Here is a 20,467-nt window from a genome sequence, read left to right on the forward strand (position 1 = left end):
TAGGCACCTGTGCTAAAATAAACTACATTAATTAACAGTTCAATTTTTAACCCTGAAATTACTACATCTAATCATTATTCACTTCATTTTGTGTGCTTTTAGAAATAATAGAGATTTATGCCATTACTTTAAGAGGGACCATATTGCACATTGAGTCAAATCCTGTCATTTGTATTATGTATAGCTTTGTAAACAAACCCAACAATAGAATTTGTATAAACGCTGCCTTTATTAGCGCCAAACAGTCGCATGTTGTCCTCCTCCAATGCTTTGATGCTCGCCTTCGTTTCCATCATGTCATTGGCAATCAAGTCGGTGTGGCATGAGATCCCTAAAGAAAAAAATAAATAAAAAAAATCACAAAAAAATACGGTACCAGTAATAGGTTTAATATAGTAAAGTAGTATAGTTTTTTTTGTCAGTGTAAAAGAAATGTACACATTTTGTTGCATTTTTTAATGTATGAACATTGCTACAGGCAAATACTTATTTCTATAAACACTTCCAAATGTCTCTAAAATATAAGGTGCGTGTACACACACAAACATAAACACATACATTCACTCATGCATACAATATATCATGTAATGAATTCTGAGTGGCATACCAGAGTCAATTATGTCAGCAGTACTTGAGGGTACAGGTTACTGGAGCCATCTGGCTGCATAACTGCAACAATCTCTGCCACTTCGAGTCGTCTTTTCTTTGCTTGTCTCTCCTGTGCACGTTCATATCTTGGCACCGACTGGGCTGAGACATAGATGTTGTAACTTGGGACCCAACTTTAATGTTGGAGCCCAGTCGGGATGATTGGACAGAAAAACGGGCGCAGGGCGACCTGTTAAAATAAACAAATATATGAACAAATAAAATATGGAAAGCCTGGTTATTTTACCGCAGTAGGGTGGCCGTGAATAAGTTCTTTAGCATGATGTGTAGGCTACCGGGGGTCTGTTTTCTTGCATCAGCCCCTTCTGTCTCTTTTTTTTCCAAGTTTACATTTTGCCACCAAAAAACATGTTATCGGCATTAAAAGCCCAAGACTAATCAATCCAATTTCAGCAGTAAACACTTTGCACTGGCACTACTTGGGTGAAAATGTTCGATGTTAGCTTTCGGCTAACGTCCGCTAGCCAGCTTGTACTACCGAACTTGCTTGCTCATGAATCCAAAACATAAGCAACTTGCCCATATATGGGCGGTCGAAACGTTATTAATCCTCATGCATTAAATAAAGGTAAACAAGCTTACCGCTCACAAAGTGATCGCTGCACACACGAGCCCAAAGTAACGACTTCCCTCCGGAGTCCGCACTCCTCTGTCTCCAGGCCCTGGTTCCTAATTATTTTCGGAATTCGGAAAAAAGACCGACCATTTTCCCCCTTGGCTTTGTTCGAACAGCCAACGATGCAGCAACAATGTACCATTTTAAACGCAGAAAACAAACGTGATAGATACGTGTTAGACCGAATCACTACGTAAATGGAGGCCACCCAGCATGGCGACTACGAGAAATCCGAGGCGGAAGTGACGACATGTGCAAGCGACCTATTGACTTCAAACTTGGCATTTATCATCTCAAGACCTGAGAGAACAACTGGGCAAAACATCTTGCCTTTTTGAAATACTATATGACGAGGGCGGGGCATCAAATATTGCCTTTAAAATTTCATTTGTCCAGAAAGAGCAAATGCTTAATAACTCCCATGTTCAAGCTCCAAAAAATCTCAAACTTCTCAGGCAACGTAATAGTCACGGCCTGAAAACATCTATATGATAAAATTCAGTTATACATATAGCGCCACCTAGTGGTTACAATAAATGTCATACTTTACGTTTTTAGCTACTGTGCTGAGCTTGTTGAAGGGATCCATTTGAAAATTGGTCAGAAAAGCCTTAAGATGTTGATCATGCCCCACACCGAATATTGTAACTTTTCGCCAAAGGGCGTGGCCGCTACGGTGACGCAAAATCTGAAGATTTTTCGTGAAAATAAAAGCTGCATTAACTTGACCGAGATGATCCTATCTTCTCAAAATTTCACACATTTGATGAGAGTCCAGCCCTAAAGACATCTACTGACTTATATTTCATCTAACTGATAGCGCCACCTAGTGGCAATTTTTTTTCTTACGAATTTTCTTCTACGTTTTTCTCCAAACACGTCAACTGGACCTACCGCATATTTGCTCAGATGAGGGTTTTGGCCTTCATGATGTCACAACACGAAGTTTGTGAGTTTTCGCGAATTGCTGTGGGCGTGGCTAAGCACTGTTCGCCAAGAAAACAACGCCAGTTTTGAGGGTCTAAACATGCACAGAAACTCATGAAACTTGGCACACACATCTGGCCTGGTAAAATGAACAATATTCTATTGTTGATTGTGCTATTTTTACAAAAATGACTCAATAGCGCCCCCTAGGAATTTTTAATGTAGCAGCCCCGGTTGTACGTTTAAGCAAGATCTACGAAAATTTTTAGGTGTATGAGGGAGCCCAAGACCTACAAAAAAGTCTATTGGACCCATATGCTAAAATGAACAGGAAGTGAGCTACGAATTTTTGAATGTCCAATTTTTGACGATTTTTGCACATTCACAAGGGGCAGACTTTTGCCCACTTCTCCTACACGTTTCATCTGACTGAGTTAAGACTTGACCTGGACCATGTCAAGACCTCAGCCAACGACAGGGGGAAAAATCTTGACTTTTCGAAATACTATATGATGAAGGCGGGGCATCAAATTTTGTGTTTCGCACTGAAAAAGGATATGCTTAATAACTCCCCAGTACATGCTCCAAAAAATCCCAAACTTGACATGTATGTTTATCGTCAAGGCCTGAAGCTATCTCTATGACAACATTCAGTTATATATGCAGCGTCACCTAGCCCTTGAGGCATTAAAAAAAAAATACCCCACATACGGTATTTTGTACAAAAAATGTAAACTCATTCTAATTGTGATAACTAAGTCATTTCTGAATATTCTTTTAGTTTCCACCACTCAAAATGTTCACTGGCATCAGACTTATCCAAACATATATATATTTTTATTTATTTTTGATAGCCTCTGTGGACATTAAAAGCAATATCGCGAATGAAGGATATGCATAATAACTCCACGGTACATGCTCCAAAAAAAATCCCACACTTGACATGTATGCTTATAATCAAGGCCTGAAGGTATCTCTATGACAACATTCAGTTATAAATACAGCGTCACCTAGCCCTTGAGGCATAAAAAAAAAAATACCCCACATACGGTATTTTGTACAAAAAATGTAAACTCATTCTAAGTGTGATAACTAAGTCATTTATGAATATTCTTTTAGTTTCCACCACTCAAATTGTTCACTGGCTTCACACAGATCCAAACGTATGTACCTTTCCATTTTGTTTTATTCATTTTTGATTGCCCCTTTGGACAATAAAAGTAACATTGTGCAATGAGTACAACGAGCGATGATGTGTATATACACTTTTACAAAAAAATACCAATCAGGGCAACTCATTGCCTAAAAATAAAAAAGGACGCTGATTTTTGCAGGTCTTAACAATCACCAAAACCCGTTGAGCTTGACACACACACTGGCAAAAAAATATTCTACATGTAAACGTTTATTATGCCATTTTCAAAGAAATTTTGCTTCCAATATGCCAGTACCCCAATGTGCCAGTACCCCAACATGCAAGTACCACAACGTGCAAGGACCCCAACGTGGCCCGGGCTGCGAGGGCCCTTTATAGCTGCTCGCAGCTCTAGTTATTATTATTCTTCTTATTATTATTATTATTATTATTATTATTATTCTCCGTAAACGATCGCATTTTTGAGTACCTAAACATTCACGAAAACTCACCAAACTTTGCACACTCCTCAGGCCCGGCGAAAAATTTGATATTATGAAGTCGTCATAACAACGCGACTCTATAGCGCCCCCTAGCGTAGAAAAATAAAAACCAAGCCTGGCACGTTTGAGCTAGAGCAAAGAAAATTGGCAGGCACGTGTAGCACCCCGAGACGCACAAAAAAGTCTATTGGGACCATGTAGCTAAAATGTACAGGAAATGAGCTATGAATTTTTTTATGTCCAATTTTGGCCTATTTTGGCACATTCACTGTGGTCATGCTTTTTCCCCCTCTGCAAACATTTTTCATCCAATTCACATCAAACTTGGCATTTATCATCTCAAGACCTGAGAGAACAACTGGGCAAAAAGTCTTGCCTTTTCGAAATACTATATGATGGGGGCGGGGCATCAAATATTGCCTTTAAAATTTCATTTGTCCAGAAAGAGCAAATGCTTAATAACTCCCATGTTCAAGCTCCAAAAAATCTCAAACTTCTCAGGCAACGTAATAGTCACGGCCTGAAAACATCTATATGATAAAATTCAGTTATACATATAGCGCCACCTAGTGGTTACAATAAATGTCATACTTTACGTTTTTAGCTACAGTGCTGAGCTCGTTGAAGGGATCCAGTTGAAAGTTGGTCAGAAAAGCCTTAAGATGTTGATCATGCCCAACACCGAATATTGTAACTTTTCGCCAAAGGGCGTGGCCGCTACGGTGCCGCAAAGTCTGAAGATTTTTCGTGACAATAAAAGCTGCATGAACTTGACCGAGATTATCCTATCTTCTCAAAATTTCACACATTTGATGAGAGTCCAGCCCTAAAGACATCTACGAACTTATATTTCATCTTACTGATAGCGCCACCTAGTGGCAATTTTTTTTCTTACGAATTTTCTTGTACATTTTTTCTCCAAACACGTTAACTGGACCAACCTCATATTTGCTCAGATGAGGGTTTCGGCCTTCATGATGTCACAACACGAAGTTTGTGAGTTTTCGCGAATCGCTGTGGGCGTGGCTAAGCACTGTTCGCCAAGAAAACAACGCCAGTTTTGAGGGTCTAAACATGCGCAGAAACTCATGAAACTTGGCACACACATCTGGCCTGGTAAAATGAACAATATTTTATTGTTGATTGTGCTATTTTTACAAAAATGACTCAATAGCGCCCCCTAGAAATTTTTAACGAAGCAGCCCCGATTGTCCGTTTAAGCAAGATCTACGAAAATTTTTACGTGTATGAGGGAGCCAAAGACCTACAAAAAAGTCTCTTGGACCCATATGCTAAAATGAACAGGAAGTGAGCTACGAATTTTTGAATGTCCCATTTTTTACGATTTTTGCACATTTTCAGAGGGCATACTTTTGCCCACTTCTCCTACACGTTTTATCCGACTGACTTATGACTTGACCTGGACCATGCCAAGACCTGAGCCAACAACAGACGGAAAAATCTTGACTTTTGGAAATACTATATGATGAGGGCGGGGCATCAAAATTTGTGTTTCGCACTGAAAAAGGATATGCTTAATAACTCCCCGATACATGCTCCAAAAAATCCCAAACTTGACATGTATGTTTATCGTCAAGGCCTGAAGGTATCTCTATGACAACATTCAGTTATTTTTTTTTTATTTTTTTTTTTATGTGTGTATGTCTTTTTTTTGAAGAGCTCAGAATTGTTCATTCGGTAGTCTTACCGATTCAACGTCTTGTCATCATTGCTCTTTTTTTTTTTTTTTTTTTTTTTTTTTTATGTGTGTATGTGTGCGTGCGTTTGCGTGCGTTTGCGTGCGTGCGTTTGCGTGCGTGCGTGCGTTTGCGTGTGTGCGTTTGCGTGCGTTTGCGTGCGTGCGTGTGCGTGCATGCAAATACGTATAAATTTATACTCATTCATTCACCTAAAACCTTATAAATATCCCATTACCCTTCGCCTTAACCAGGTACTTCAGAATCTTGCCAGAGTCGTGAGATTTAAATGGTCAGGAGACCAGAGAAAAGGTCAGAAAAAAAAAGAAATAAAGAGAAAAGAAAGGTAAATCAAAGTGACATCCAGCACCGACCAAACACTTCCTGCCTTCCCCATGATTACAAAATCAAAGTCTTACGCCAACCCCGGAAGCCTCTAAATTCCAGCAAATTTAGCGAGATCTCAAGAGCCCAGAGGAAAAACTAAAGAGAGGAAGGAGGGAAGGATCGATAAGGCAGAGTGAGATCAATAGAAGCCAGTACATCCAATCCATCAAAGTGAAGTCCAGCGCCAACAAGACCCCTCCTGCGTGGTTACAAAACCGGAGTCTTATGCCAACCCCAGAAACCTCATACTTCTAATAAATTAAGATCTCAAGTGACCAGAGGAAAAACTAAAGAGAGGAAGGAGGGAAGGATAGATAAAGCAAAGTGAGAACCACAGACACCAGCACCAACTGATTCAAGGGGCTGTGGGAGGGAGAGGGTACTTCTGTTGAGTTTCAGTAGATGCTGGTGCGACGGATCTGGCATGCATAAGGACCACCACCAAAGAAAGAAGCCGTCAACCGCGGTCCAGCAAAGCGAGCACCCCCCCCCCCCCCCCCCCCCCCGGAATTCCCAGGCCGCGGCAGCACCAAGGCCACCCCCAAGCCACCCGAGCGGACACCGGTCGGCGAGCCGACCCAGACACCCGGAACACCCCCGCCCCAGCCCCGGCCCACACCCCCGAGCCCAAGGCCGCAGAACGAGGCCCAGCGGGCCCCCACAGCGCCCCACCGGTCCCCAGCCCCCATCCCCCCACGACCCCCCCGCACCCCACCCAAACCCGCCATCCACCACGACCCAGGCCCCACCACCCCCGACCCCCAAACCCCCGAACACACCCCGACCCCCAGCACCCAACCCCCCACCCACCCATACCTCCACCCCCCCCCAAACAAGCCGCCCCCCCCCGACGGCCGCCACCCCCTCCCGCGAACCCGGCCCCCCGCGAGAACCCCCCACCCCCCCCCGGAAACCGGCACCGGGCAGCAGCGCAGAGAGGGAAGATGTGCCCACCCCACCTCCAGCCGCGCGAGATTTGCACAGCGGCGGGAGGGGGGAAGCAGAGGAGGAAGCACCAGGGGAGAAGGCGGAACACCAGAACACCGAGCCCGGTGGGGAGAGGCCCCGGTCGTCACGCCAGAGTACTAGTGACACCTAACCCTGTTACTGAGTCCGCCAGCTCGCCGACTGGCGAGCTCTACCCTTACACCGTGAATGTGGCCCCACCCAGTGTATATACAAGTGTGTGCGTGTGGTGCATTAAAATTGGGAGCAGGTGAGTCGGAGCAGAGGGAAAAAATTTCCCCTACTCCGACACACCCGTATCCCCCCCAAAAAAATGAATATGTATATGTGTGGTGCATTAAAAAAGGGAATGGAGGGACAAAGTGGTGGGGCAGGGACACAAGTGGGGGGGACCACAGCGCTGCCAGGCACTGCAGTCCATCCCCTCTGATGGCTCCCCGCCCCAACTCACCCCTCCCCTTGGACGTGAGGTGCATTAAAATTGGAGGGGAGTTGAAGGGTGAAGACGGTGTTTCCACCCTTCCCCACCCCACCAAGAAATGTGTTGTGTGCCCTATGTGTATATTTACAAAGTGTATAGTGCAAGCTAGTGAAGTGAGTAAGAGGAGCGACCAGCGGGGCCTCACCCAACCCGGCGGGTGTAGGTGGCACGCCCGCCCCCCAGCACCCCCACCCCCTGCCGCCCCCCACCTCATCCACCCGGCACCACAATGGGCGGACAGCCAGCGCAGCAGGGCTACCGGACAGCCCACCGGCCACCGGAGCCCGCCCGGGGCGCCAGGAGTTATACCGGAGTGGGGCAGGCCCCAAACCCTCGCCCGGCCCCCGGAGCCCGACGCCCGGGCCGGGGAGGGAGCCCCAGGCCCAGGGAGAGGGAGGGGGAGGGGCCGCAGGGCAGACAGGGAAGGGGGGGGGGGGGGGGCGGGGGAAGCGGGGAGAAGACGACAAGAAGGCGAAAGGGCGGCTGCAGGGCAGGAGGCGGGGGGGGAGAGGAGGAGGGAGGGCGACAAGGGAAAAGGGACCGGGAGGCAGAGGAGGATGGGCGGGAGGAGGCGAGGAGGGAGAGGCGACGGGGGGGAGGAAGGGGGAGGGGAGAGGGAACCACGGGGCACACCGGAGGCCCACCCACCCCGAACCGCGCCGCCGGGCACGGAGCAGCGGACCGCGCCGGGACGGCACCGCCCCGGGCACCAGGGGAAGCACCCCAACACCGCACCCCACAGGGGGCCCAGGGAGCGGCCAAGACGCAACCGCCACCGAGCAGACAACGGGGGGGGGGGGGGCAGAACCACCCCCGCCCGACCACAGGGGACGGCGTCAAGAAAATTGACTAATTAGCATGCAGTAACACCAAGTGTTGATGCTTAGTGCCCACTAGAAATAGATCTTAAGGAGTTATTGAGTATAGTGTCGTATAGTGTGGTATGCTCGAGCCCACTAGCAGCAACTAGGTTCCTGACTATATAAAAATAAAAACAATCAGATACAAAATACCAAATACAGGAGCAGCGAAAACAGAAGTTGTAACGATGTGGTGGCTCTCGTTAACAGGCAGAATCTTGGCAGGATTAAGTTGCCAAATTGAGATTAAAATATTCTATGTACATAGACCATATTTGTTTAAATCTTGATACTTGATTTTTATTTAAGGCAGAGATTTTTTCCATTGAGATATAATTTATTAGTAAGTTTAACCAGTGGTCGATATTTAGAGATTGTTTATTTTTCCAATTGACAAGGATTATTTTTTTAGCAATAGTAAGGGCTATAAATATAGATTGAGATTGTTTACATGGTAGCTCAGTTATTGTTAAGTCACCTAGTAAACACAGTCTTGGAGATAAAGGAAGCCTACAGTTTAATATATCATCGAGCTTTCCCAAGATTTTAGTCCAGAAATGCAGCACTGGAGTACATGACCATAAAGCATGAAGATAAGTATCGGCAGTGTTTTGTGAGCACTGGAGACAAATGTCGGAGTCAGAGAGTCCCATTTTTTTCATCATATATTGTGTAATATATGTTCTATGAAGTATCTTATATTGGATAAGTTGCAAATTTGTCTGTTTGGTCATTTTAAATACATTTTCACAGATTTGGGTCCAAAAGTCTGGTTCCGGAACTATAGACAAGTCTTTTTCCCATTTTAAAGTCGGTAAATACGTTTTATTTGTGTATAAAAATAACTTATATATTTTTGATATTTTCTTTATTGTTGTTGGAGAAAGCTTTATAATATCTTTAGCTAAGACAGGCAGTTGGAGCGTATCCTGAAGTGTTGGGATTTGTTTCTTAACCATATTTTTAACTTGCAGATAATGTAAGAAATTTCCCTTTTTTATTTCATATTTCTGGACCAAGTTTGTATACGATATAAACTTATTATCTGAGAAAAGATGATGAAGGTGTGTAATTCCTTTCTGCTCCCATAGGCTTAAATGGAACGACTGATTATTAAGTTGAAAGTCGGGGTTATGCCAAATGGGAGAGAGCCCACAGGGCGCCAATTGGGAGTTTGTAATTTCTAATGCCTTCCACCAGGCAGTCAGGGTGGCGGCTATCATTGGGTTTTTAAAACAATTATGTCATCTTATTGATTTTGTAATAAAGAGTAAATCTGACAGTCTAAGATTATTACAATCCTTCTGCTCCAATTCCAACCAACAGTTAGTATCTCTGTTGGGTTGTGTCCATAGCACAAGATATTGTAGTTGATTAGCTAGATAATAGTACATAAAGTTTGGTGCCTCTAAACCTCCTTTAGATTTACTTTCCTGAAGAGTAGATAGACTAATTTTGGCTTTTTTTTTATTCCAATAGAATTTTATGATAGCAGAGTCCAGCGATTGGAACCAGTTAGACGTAGGTTTAAATGGAATCATTGAAAATAAATAATTAATCTTTGGTAAAACTTTCATTTTTATAGTAGCTATCCGTCCTATTAAAGAGATCGGAAGATTATTCCAGCGCTCCAGGTCACTACGGATACTATCCAATAATGGTGAAAAATTTAAAGAAGTTAATTCAGTTAACTTAGGTGAAATTTTAACACCTAAGTATTTTAAATTACCTGTAGGAAAGGAGTAGTGTGGATCCTGACTTGTAGGATTCCATGAATTTTCTGTAATAGGTAATAATGTTGATTTTGTCCAGTTAATAGAGTAATCTGATGTGAGAGAATTTAGTTATTAATTTAAATGCTTCCCCTAGCGAGATAGCAGGTTCTTCTAAATAGAGTAATATATCATCGGCATATAGATTAATTTTATGTTCTATTGTCCCGGAGTGGATTCCTTGGATCCGTCTATCCTGACGTATAGCTAATGCAAGCGGCTCAATAAATATAGCAAATAATAAAGGAGAAATTGGGCACCCTTGTCTTGTTCCCCTTTGTAAAGTAAAACTCTGTGATGTAATCCCATTAGTAGTAACTGTAGCTTTAGGAGAATCATATAATATTGAGACCCATTGAATGAATGACTCCCCGAAGCCGAATTTATTTAAGACAGCAAAGAGGAAGGACCAGTTAACTTTATCGAATGCTTTTTCTGCATCCAGCGAAATAACAACTGCCTTTTTATCATACCGCTGTGACATACTAATCAAGTTAAAGAGTCTCCTAATATTATTAGTAGAATGACGACCTTTAATAAAACCTGTTTGATCACTATGAATAATTGTCGAGATTACCGTCTCTAATCGAGATGCCAAGGCCTTAGCGATAATTTTAATATCGGTATTAATTAGTGATATCGGTCGGTAACTTGACGGGAGGGTAGGGTCTTTTTCTGGCTTTAATAAAAGTTTAATTGCTGCTATATTCATATCTTGACGTATATCACCTTTACTTTTAATTTCAGTTACTACTCTTAGAAATAATGGAGCAAACATTAACCAGAAATGTTTAAAAAATATAGCCGGAAAGCCGTCTGGACCAGGTGCTCTGCCATTAGGCATACTGTCTAAAGCACGATACAACTCATCTATAGTAAGCGGGGTATCGAGAATATCTTTATGTTCAATAGATAACTGAGGTATATTTAAGCTGTTTAGGAATTCCTCAATATATTCAGGGTTAGGTCTATTAATTTCTGTGTATAGATTTCGATAATAGTTATAAAAAATATGGTTAATTTCTTCTGGTGATTGTGTGCATTCACCATTTATATCTTTAATAGCCGTTATAAGAGATTTTTCCCGATTCCGTTGAAGTTGATTTGCCAGGAATTTACCTGATTTATTATTATGTTCAAAATTATTATATCTCAACTGTTGTATTATAAACTCTGTCTTTTTAGATAACATGTTATCTAACTGTATTTTTATATTCTGTAGTTCTATCCATATTTGATTATTTGGGTTTAATACATATTCATCCGTTAGTTGTTTAATTTTATCTTCCAGGTATTTTTCTAATTTTTGATCCTGTTTCTTTTTATAAGTTGAATATGATATAATTTTCCCTCTAATTACCGCTTTCCCTGCTTCCCAGAGAAGAGATGGAGATATATTTGGAGAGTCATTTATTTCCAAAAATCTGCCCACTCCCTTCTAATAATTTTATCAAACTCTACGTCTTTCAGTAATGAGATGTTAAAACGCCATATCGGGGGAGGTTTAAAGGTAGAGTCAATTTGTAGAGTGAGGGAGACTGGTGCATGATCACTTATAATTATAGAATGTATTTTTATAGCAGTTTTATCAACAATAGAATTATTTGTAAGGAAAAAATCAATTCTTGAGAATGATCGGTGCACAGCAGAGAAGAAAGTAAATTCCTTCTTAGTTGGGTTTTGAAGTCTCCAGCCATCGCTGAGGCCAAAATCCTCCATATAACATTCAGTTATATATGCAGCGCCACCTAGCCCTTGAGGCATGAAAAAAAAATACCCCACTTACGGTATTTTGTACAAAAAATGTAAACTCATTCTAAGTGTGATAACTAAGTCATTTAGGAATATTCTTTTACCTTCCACCACTCAAAATATTCACTGGCATCAGACCTAACCAAACATACATATTTTTATTTAGTTTTATGTATTTTTGATAGCCTCTATGGACATTAAAAGCAATATCGTGAATGAAGGCTATGCTTAATAACTCCCAGGTACATGCTCCAAAAAATCCCATATTTGAAATGTATATTTAGAGTCAAGGCCTGAAGGTATCTCTATGACAAAATTCAGTTATAAATACAGCGCCACCTAGTCCTTGAGGCATAAAAAAAAATGCCTCACTTACGGTATTTTTGCAAAAATTGTAAACTCATTGTAAGTGTGATAACTAAGTCATTTATGAATATTCTTTTACTTTCCACCACTCAATATGTTCACTGGTATCAGACCTATCCAAACATACGTATTTTTTATTTAGTTTTATTTATTTTTTTTATCGCCTCTATGGACAATAAAAGCAACATTGTGCAATGAGTACGAGCGATGATGTGTGTATATATACTTTTACGAAAAATACCAATCAGAGCAACTCATTGCCTAAAAATAAAAAAAAGACGCTGATTTTTGCAGATCTTAACAATCACCAAAACCCATTGAGCTTGACACACTCATCACACCTGGCAAAAAAAAAAAAAAAAGTCCACATGTTTATCATGCCATTTTCAAAGAAATTCTGCTTCCAATGTGCCAGTTCCCCAACGTGCAAGTACCCCAACGTTGCCCGGGCTGCGAGGGCCCTTTATAGCTGCTTGCAGCTCTAGTTATTCTTCTTCTTCTTCTTCTTTTTCTCCGTAAACGATCGCATTTTTGAGTACCTAAACATTCACGAAAACTCACCAAACTTTGCACACTCCTCAGGCCCGGCGAAAAATTTGATATTATTAAGTCGTCATAACAACGCGACTCTATAGCGCCCCCTAGCGTAGAAAAATAAAAACCAAGCCTGGCACGTTTGAGCTAGAGCAACGAAAATTGGCCGGCACGTGTAGCACCCCGAGACGCACAAAAAAGTCTATTGGGACCATGTAGCTAAAATGTACAGGAAATGAGCTATGAATTTTTTTATGTCCAATTTTGGCCTATTTTGGCACATTCACTGTGGTCATGCTTTTTCCCCCTCTGCAAACATTTTTCATCCAATTCACATCAAACTTGGCATTTATCATCTCAAGACCTGAGAGAACAACTGGGCAAAAAGTCTTGCCTTTTCGAAATACTATATGATGGGGGCGGGGCATCAAATATTGTCTTTAAAATTTCATTTGTCCAGAAAGAGCAAATGCTTAATAACTCCCATGTTCAAGCTCCAAAAAATCTCAAACTTCTCAGGCAACGTAATAGTCACGGCCTGAAAACATCTATATGATAAAATTCAGTTATACATATAGCGCCACCTAGTGGTGACAATAAATGTCATACTTTACGTTTTTAGCTACTGCGCTGAGCTCGTTGAAGGGATCCAGTTGAAAGTTGGTCAGAAAAGCCTTAAGATGTTGATCATGCCCAACACCGAATATTGTAACTTTTCGCCAAAGGGCGTGGCCGCTACGGTGCCGCAAAGTCTGAAGATTTTTCGTGACAATAAAAGCTGCATGAACTTGACCGAGATGATCCTATCTTCTCAAAATTTCACACATTTGATGAGAGTCCAGCCCTAAAGACATCTACGAACTTATATTTCATCTTACTGATAGCGCCACCTAGTGGCAATTTTTTTTCTTACGAATTTTCTTGTACATTTTTTCTCCAAACACGTTAACTGGACCAACCTCATATTTGCTCAGATGAGGGTTTCGGCCTTCATGATGTCACAACACGAAGTTTGTGAGTTTTCGCGAATCGCTGTGGGCGTGGCTAAGCACTGTTCGCCAAGAAAACAATGCCAGTTTTGAGGGTCTAAACATGCGCAGAAACTCATGAAACTTGGCACACACATCTGGCCTGGTAAAATGAACAATATTTTATTGTTGATTGTGCTATTTTTACAAAAATGACTCAATAGCGCCCCCTAGAAATTTTTAACGAAGCAGCCCCGATTGTACGTTTAAGCAAGATCTACGAAAATTTTTCCGTGTATGAGGGAGCCAACGACCTACAAAAAAAGTCTCTTGGACCCATATGCTAAAATGAACAGGAAGTGAGCTACGAATTTTTGAATGTCCCATTTTTTACGATTTTTGCACATTTTCAGAGGGCATACTTTTGCCCACTTCTCCTACACGTTTTATCCGACTGACTTATGACTTGACCTGGACCATGCCAAGACCTGAGCCAACAACAGACGGAAAAATCTTGACTTTTGAAAATACTATATGATGAGGGCGGGGCATCAAAATTTGTGTTTCGCACTGAAAAAGGATATGCTTAATAACTCCCCGATACATGCTCCAAAAAATCCCACACTTGACATGTATGCTTATAATCAAGGCCTGAAGGTATCTCTATGACAACATTCAGTTATAAATACAGCGCCACCTAGCCGTTGAGGCTTATATAAAAAAAATTTAAAAAATACCCCACATACGGTATTTTGTACAAAAAATGTACACTCATTCTAAGTGTGATAACTAAGTCATTTATGAATATTCTTTTAGTTTCCACCACTCAAATTGTTCACTGGCTTCACACCGATCCAAACGTATGTACGTTTCCATTTTGTTTTATTCATTTTTGATTGCCCCTTTGGACAATAAAAGTAAACATTGTGCAATGAGTACAACGAGCGATGATGTGTATATACACTTTTACAAAAAAATACCAATCAGGGCAACTCATTGCCTAAAAATAAATAAGGACGCTGATTTTTGCAGGTCTTAACAATCACCAAAATCCGTTGAGCTTGACAGACACTGGAAAAAAAAATATTCTACATGTAAACGTTTATTATGCCATTTTCAAAGAAATTTTGCTTCCAATATGCCAGTACCCCAACGTGCCAGTACCCCAACGTGCAAGTACCCCAACGTGCAAGGACCCCAACGTGGCCCGGGCTGCGAGGGCCCTTTATAGCTGCTCGCAGCTCTAGTTATTCTTCTTCTTCTTCTTCTTCTTCTTTATTCTCCGCAAACGATCGCGATTTTGGGTACCTAAACATTCACGAAAACTCACCGAACTTTGCACACTCCTCAGGCCCGGCGAAAAATTTGATATTATTAAGTCGTCATAACAATGCGACTCGATAGCGCCCCCTAGCGTAGAAAAATAAAAACCAAGCCCGGCACGTTTGAGCTAGAGCAACGAAAATTGGCAGGCACGTGTAGCACCCCGAGACGCACAAAAAAGTCTATTGGGACCATGTAGCTAAAATGTACAGGAAGTGAGCTATGAATTTTTTTATGTCCAATTTTGGCCTATTTTGGCACATTCACTGTGGTCATGCTTTTTCCCCCTTTGCAAACATTTTTCATCCAATTGACTTCAAACTTGGCATTTATCATCTCAAGACCTGAGAGAACAACTGGGCAAAACATCTTGCCTTTTTGAAATACTATATGACGGGGGCGGGGCATCAAATATTGCCTTTAAAATTTCATTTGTCCAGAAAGAGCAAATGCTTAATAACTCCCATGTTCAAGCTCCAAAAAATCTCAAACTTCTCAGGCAACGTAATAGTCACGGCCTGAAAACATCTATATGATAAAATTCAGTTATACATATAGCGCCACCTAGTGGTTACAATAAATGTCATACTTTACGTTTTTAGCTACTGTGCTGAGCTTGTTGAAGGGATCCATTTGAAAATTGGTCAGAAAAGCCTTAAGATGTTGATCATGCCCCACACCGAATATTGTAACTTTTCGCCAAAGGGCGTGGCCGCTACGGTGACGCAAAGTCTGAAGATTTTTCGTGAAAATAAAAGCTGCATTAACTTGACCGAGATGATCCTATCTTCTCAAAATTTCACACATTTGATGAGAGTCCAGCCCTAAAGACATCTACTGACTTATATTTCATCTAACTGATAGCGCCACCTAGTGGCAATTTTTTTTCTTACGAATTTTCTTCTACGTTTTTCTCCAAACACGTTAACTGGACCTACCTCATATTTGCTCAGATGAGGGTTTCGGCCTTCATGATGTCACAACACGAAGTTTGTGAGTTTTCGCGAATTGCTGTGGGTGTGGCTAAGCGCTGTTCGCCAAGAAAATAACGCCAGTTTTGAGGGTCTAAACATGCACAGAAACTCATGAAACTTGGCACACACATCTGGCCTGGTAAAATTAGCAATATTTTATTGTTGATTGTGCTATTTTTACAAAAATGACTCAATAGCGCCCCCTAGAAGTTTTTAACGAAGCAGCCCCGGTTGTACGTTTAAGCAAGAACGACGAATATTTTTAGGTGTATGAGGGAGCCCAAGACCTACAAAAAAGTCTCTTGGACCCATATGCTAAAATGAACAGGAAGTGAGCTACGAATTTTTGAATGTCCCATTTTTGACAATTTTTGCACATTCACAGGGGGCAGACTTTTGCCCACTTCTCCTACACGTTTCATCTGACTGAGTTAAGACTTGACCTGGACCATGTCAAGTCCTGAGCCAACGACAGGGGGAAAAATCTTGACCTTTCGAAATACTATATGATGAAGGCGGGGCATCAAAATTTGTGTTTCGCACTGAAAAAGGATATGCTTAATAACTCCCCGGTACATGCTCCAAAAAATCCCAAACTTGACATGTATGTTTATCGTCAAGGCCTGAAGCTATCTCTATGACAACATTCAGTTATATATGCAGCGCCACCTAGCCCTTGAGGCATAAAAAAAAAATACCCCACATACGGTATTTTGTACAAAAAATGTCAACTCATTCTGCGTGTGATAACTAAGTCATTTATGAATATTCTTTTAGTTTCCACCACTCAAAATGTTCACTGGCATCAGACTTATCCAAACATATATATATTTTTATTTATTTTTGATAGCCTCTGTGGACATTAAAAGCAATATCGTGAATGAAGGATATGCTTAATAACTCCACGGTACATGCTCCCAAAAAAATCCCACACTTGACATGTATGCTTATAATCAAGGCCTGAAGGTATCTCGATGACAACATTCAGTTATAAATACAGCGCCACCTAGCCCTTGAGGCTTATATAAAAAAAAAAAAACCCACATACGGTATTTTGTACAAAAAAATGTAAACTCATTCTAAGTGTGATGACTAAGTCATTTCTGAATATTCTTTTAGTTTCCACCACTCAAATTGTTCACTGGCTTCACACCGATCCAAACGTATGTACGTTTCCATTTTGTTTTATTCATTTTTGATTTCCCCTTTGGACAATAAAAGTAACATTGTGCAATGAGTACAACGAGCGATGATGTATATATACACTTTTACAAAAAATATCAATCAGGGCAACTCATTGCCTAAAAATAAAAAAGGACGCTGATTTTTGCAGGTCTTAACAATCACCAAAACCCGTTGAGCTTGACACACACTGGCAAAAAAAATATTCTACATGTAAACGTTTATTATGCCATTTTCAAAGAAATTTTGCTTCCAATATGCCAGTACCCCAACGTGCCAGTACCCCAACGTGCCAGTACCCTAACGTGCAAGTACCCCAACGTGCAAGGACTCCAACGTGGCCCGGGCTGCGAGGGCCCTTTATAGCTGCTCGCAGCTCTAGTTATTATTATTAGGGCCCGAGCAGCGACCGCTGCGAGGTCCCTATTGTTTTTGTAAAAATTATTATTATTAGGGCCCGAGCAGCGACCGCTGCGAGGTCCCTATTGTTTTTGTAAAAATTATTATTAGGGCCCGAGCAGCTACCGCTGCGAGGTCCCTATTGTTTTTCGATCGGATTATTATTATTATTATTATTATTATTATTCTTTTTCTCCGTAAACGATCACGATTTTGGGTACCTAAACATTTACGAAAACTCACCAAACTTTGCACACTCCTCAGGCCCGGCGAAAAATTTGATATTATGAAGTCGTCATAACAACGCGACTCTATAGCGCCCCCTAGCATAGAAAAATAAAAACCAAGCCCGGCATGTTTGAGCTAGAGCAACGAAAATTGGCAGGCACGTGTAGCACCCCGAGACGCACAAAAAAGTCTATTGGGACCATGTAGCTAAAATGTACAGGAAGTGAGCTATGAATTTTTTAATGTCCAATTTTGGCCTATTTTGGCACATTCACTGTGGTCATGCTTTTTCCCCCTTTGCAAACATTTTTCATCCAATTGACTTCAAACTTGGCATTTATCATCTCAAGACCTGAGAGAACAACTGGGGAAAAAATCTTGCCTTTTCGAAATACTATATGACGGGGGCGGGGCATCAAATATTGCCTTTAAAATTTCATTTGTCCAGAAAGAGCAAATGCTTAATAACTCCCATGTTCAAGCTCCAAAAAATCTCAAACTTATCAGGCAACTTAATAGTCACGGCCTGAAAACATCTATATGATAAAATTCAGTTATCCATGTAGCGCCACCTAGTGGTAACAATAATTGTCAGACTTTACGTTTTTAGCTACTGTGCTGAGCTCGTTGAAGGGATCCAGTTGAAAATTGGTCAGAAAAGCCTTAAGATGTTGATCATGCCCCACACCGAATATTGTAACTTTTCGCCAAAGGGCGTGGCCGCTACGGTGCCGCAAAGTCTGAAGATTTCTCGTGACAACAAAAGCTGCATTAACTTGACCGAGATGATGCTATCTTCTCAAAATTGTACACAATTGATGAGCGTCCAGCTCTAAAGACATCTACTAACTTACATTTCATCTAACTGATAGCGCCACCTAGTGGCAATTTTTTTTCTTACGAATTTTCTTCTACGTTTTTCTCCAAACACGTTAACTGGACCTACCTCATATTTGCTCAGATGAGGGTTTCGGCCTTCATGATGTCACAACACGAAGTTTGTGAGTTTTCGCGAGTCGCTGTGGGCGTGGCTAAGCGCTGTTCGCCAAGAAAACAACGCCAATTTTGAGGGCCTAAACTGGCACAGAAACACACGAAACTTGGCACACACAGCTGGCCTGGCAAAATGAGCAATTTTTTATCGCCGATTGTGCTATTTTTACAAAAATGACTCAATAGCGCCCCCTAGAAATCTTTAACGAAACAGCCCCAGTTGTACGTTTAAGCAAGAACGACGAATATTTTTAGGTGTATGAGGGAGCCCAAGACGTACAAAAAAGTCTCTTGTACCCATATGCTAAAATGAACAGGAAGTGAGCTACGAATTTTTGAATGTCCCATTTTTGACGATTTTTGCACATTCACAGGGGGCAGACTTTTGCCCACTTCTCCTACACGTTTCATCCGACTGAGTTAAGACTTGGCCTGGACCATGTCAAGACCTGAGCCAACGACAGGGGGAAAAATTTTGACTTTTCAAAATACTATATGATGAGGGCGGGGCATCAAAATTTGTGTTTCGCAATGAAAAAGGATATGCTTGATAACTCCCCGGTACATGCTCCAAAAAATCCCAAACTTGACATGTATGTTTATCGTCAAGGCCTGAAGTTATCTCTATGACAACATTCAGTTATATATGCAGCGCCACCTAGCCCTTGAGGCATAAAAAAAAAATACCCCACATACGGTATTTTGTACAAAAAATGTAAACTCATTCTAAGTGTGATAACTAAGTCATTTATGAATATTCTTTTAGTTTCCACCACTCAAAATGTTCACTGGCATCAGACTTATCCAAACATATATATATTTTTATTTATTTTTGATAGCCTTTATGGACATTAAAAGCAACATCGTGAATGAAGGATATGCTTAACTCCACGGTACATGCTCCAAAAAAAATCCCACACTTGACATGTATGCTTATAATCAAGGCCTGAAGGTATCTCTATGACAACATTCAGTTATAAATACAGCGCCACCTAGCCCTTGAGGCATTTATATATATATATATATATATATATATATATATATATATATATATATATATATATATATATATATATATATAAAAACCCACATACGGTGTTTTGTACAAAAAATGTACACTCATTCTAAGTGTGATAACTAAGTCATTTATGAATATTCTTTTAGTTTCCACCACTCAAATTGTTCACTGGCTTCACACCGATCCAAACGTATGTACGTTTCCATTTTGTTTTATTCATTTTTGATTGCCCCTTTGGACAATAAAAGTAACATTGTGCAATGAGTACAACGAGCGATGATGTGTATATACACTTTTACAAAAAATACCAATCAGGGCAACTCATTGCCTAAAAATAAAAAAGGACGCTGATTTTTGCAGGTCTTAACAACCACCAAAACCCGTTGAGCTTGACACACACTGGCAAAAAAAAATATTCTACATGTAAACGTTTATTATGCCATTTTCAAAGAAATTTTGCTTCCAATATGCCAGTAGCCCAACGTGCAAGGACCCCAACGTGGCCCGGGCTGCGAGGGCCCTTTATAGCTGCTCGCAGCTCTAGTTAGGGCCCGAGCAGCGACCGCTGCGAGGTCCCTATTGTTTTTGTAAAAATTATTATTATTATTATTATTATTATTATTAGGGCCCGAGCAGCGACCGCTGCGAGGTCCCTATTGTTCCTGAAGGAATTCTTATTATTATTCTTCTTCTTCTTCTTTTTCTTTGTTATTATTC

At 41.1% G+C, this 20,467-nt stretch overlaps 1 protein-coding gene and 1 long non-coding RNA gene across 6 annotated transcripts in view; both read right to left on the bottom strand.

Moving 5' to 3' along the window:
- Window positions 1-20,467, bottom strand: part of mvb12ba (multivesicular body subunit 12Ba) — a 440,949-nt gene that overhangs the window by 273,949 nt on the left and 146,533 nt on the right. The gene's annotated exons all lie outside the window — the stretch shown is intronic.
- On the bottom strand, window positions 211-1,506 carry LOC144002727 (uncharacterized). The gene is made up of 3 exons (XR_013278801.1): window positions 1,252-1,506; window positions 608-838; window positions 211-331 (listed from the first exon to the last, which is right to left on the bottom strand). It is a non-coding gene; the product is annotated as an uncharacterized LOC144002727 (long non-coding RNA).

The sequence above is a fragment of the Festucalex cinctus genome, chromosome 15 (assembly GCF_051991245.1).
Source record: "Festucalex cinctus isolate MCC-2025b chromosome 15, RoL_Fcin_1.0, whole genome shotgun sequence".
Classification (NCBI taxonomy): domain Eukaryota; kingdom Metazoa; phylum Chordata; class Actinopteri; order Syngnathiformes; family Syngnathidae; genus Festucalex; species Festucalex cinctus.